The following is a 2,367-nucleotide window of genomic DNA, read 5'->3' on the forward strand; positions in this document are numbered from 1 at the left end:
AATTTCTTTTGAGAGCCAAATTTTTTAAACTTAAACTATATAGGTAGGTACACTGTTATTAACTTAATTAGGGTACTCCTAAGGCTTAGGAAGAGCCACACTCAAGGGGCCAAAAAGCCGCATGTGGCTTGCGAGCTGCAGTTTGCCGATCACGGGTTTAGGGGAATTTAACTCCAGGTGCTCATTTAGAAGAATGCCAACTCCCCTCAAAGGTAAATAGAATTAGGAATGCATTTTTTCTGAGAGTAGTAATTTTATCAATGGAAGCTGGAGTTCGCTGGTGTAAGATCAGGAAGTTGTATTTTGGGGGTTGACACTAGAATTTGAAGTACAGTGGGGCCTTGACTTACAAGTGTCCCGACTAACGAGGTTTTTGAGATACCAGCTGTCCGCAGATTTTTTGCATTGAGTTGATAGAGTAATTTGAGTTAACGAGCTCCTTAACGAGCTCGGTCTTGGAACGAATTAAACTCGTAAGTCAAGGCCCCCCTGTAATAATTAAATGATTTCATGGGCAAATTTTTTGAGTTTCAGACAACGAATAAAATGGACACTCTTGGGAAGATGAACCCTGATAGTGGCACAAAGGAATGAAAGGTGGTATTTTCAGAGTAACAGACTGGTTTTTGTTGGTAAAACATAAATTGCTGGTATTTCCACTGGGGTTATTGAGTTGTGTTCAATCACTGACATGCCCCTATCCTGGTCAACCCTGTGGAAACTAATTTTGTCCAACTTCCTACCCTATAAAGGACTGTTTTCCTAAATACCCAACAGAACTTCATTCAGGCTTGGTGTAACATTTTTTAGGAAAGAGAAACATATAATGTCACAATATTATTCATTGTTTTTATTTGTTCTAAATGTATTTCCAGAGGAATACATCTCCAATTTGTACTTTGTGAAATTCAGTGAGTAAAGCAGAGTAGATATATAATAATTTGACTGAGAGAAAACATTCTAAATGTTTCTGAATTTTAGAGCACCTGCAACATTTCATTGAACGGAAAGTTGTTGCCAGGAATAGTTTAAAATACTTAAAGCACTCTCCAACTTTTAAAGGTTTGATCATTCACAGAGAATGAGGAAGAGCGCCCTAGCCGGTTTGGCTCGGTGGACAGAGCGTCGGCCTGCGGACTCAAGGGTCCCAGGTTCGATTCCGGCCAGGGGCATGGGCCTTGGTTGCGGGGACATCCCCAGTGGGGAGTGTCCAGGAGGCAGCTGATGTTTCTGGCTCTCTATCCCTCTCCCTTCCTCTCTGTAAAAATTCAATAATAAAAAGAAAAAAGAATGAAGAAGAGCCATCTTTACATAGTTCCACCATTTGCCTTTGTTGAAGCACTCTGCGAACATTTTCCATATATTATTCATTTTCAAATTTCACAATATTCATGCTGAGGATATTTGTTTTGGTCTGTCCACCTTGACTGGCATCGAACTCCGGACCCTTCAGTCCACCGGCCGAAGCTCTATCCACTGAGCCAAACCAGCGAGGCCTCCCCCTTTTTTTGAGTAAACACCTGTATTACATGAGCTAAGATAGGAGGGAAGAGGATTTCTTTGCCTTTCTGGGCCTTGATTTTCCTTAGAACACCAGCTCCGTGCCCTCTAGCACACAGCCATCTAGTCTTGAAGCGATGCATGAAAGAAGTTTGCCCGCTGGTCCTGCTCCTTGAGAAGACTGCTGATTTTGGCATCCTTTTTCCTTTCATCATATTTCTTCTGAATTCTCTTTGATCTTTTTTTTTGTTTAAAATCTCTTTCTCCTCAATAGTCAGCTTGGCCCACTTCTTGTGGCCCGAGGGCAGTGCCTGGTGGGACTCATACCACTGTCAGTACGTTGTGCTGTCAGTGAGCACGATGCAGTTCTTTACTAGGGTCTTTACCAGTTAGTTCATTGCTGGATGCATTGTAGACATCAATAATCCTTGTTTTGCAAGTCGAATACTCTGAGCCCCAGAAGTTGCCCCTGTCCAGCCGCAAGGCTTGGTACTTCTTGTTGCCTCCCCGCACGTGGACTGTGTGTATGCAGCGGGGTCCAATCTTAGTGCTGGCGGCAGGGCGTCCCAGTTCATATTTTCGCTTCTCGTGGTAGGCCTCTCTCTCACCTCCAGTCTTGAAGCGCTTGTGCCAGCTGACCCTAGGGATGCCCATGGTTTGGTGCTGGCTGGAAAGAGCCCATTTTAAAAAATTATATAAAAAATTTCCTCCATTTGGAGAAATGCTCTTCCTTTGGCCACAAAAGCGGGCATATGACTCAGTTTGGCTATTCACAGTTCTCTATTCCTCTGATCACATTGATTGGTTTAGGGATGGCATACTAGTACAAGCCCTGTTGAACCAGTCAGATCCTTCTTTGAGATTTAT

The 2,367-nt window shown here is 43.1% G+C and overlaps 1 pseudogene; it reads right to left on the reverse strand.

The window, feature by feature from the left end:
- Positions 1 to 1,580: 1,580 nt before the first annotated feature.
- On the reverse strand, positions 1,581 to 2,154 carry LOC102256022 (annotated as a pseudogene).
- Positions 2,155 to 2,367: the final 213 nt, after the last annotated feature.

This window comes from Myotis brandtii, unplaced genomic scaffold (assembly GCF_000412655.1).
Source record: "Myotis brandtii unplaced genomic scaffold, ASM41265v1 scaffold48, whole genome shotgun sequence".
NCBI classification, from domain to species: domain Eukaryota; kingdom Metazoa; phylum Chordata; class Mammalia; order Chiroptera; family Vespertilionidae; genus Myotis; species Myotis brandtii.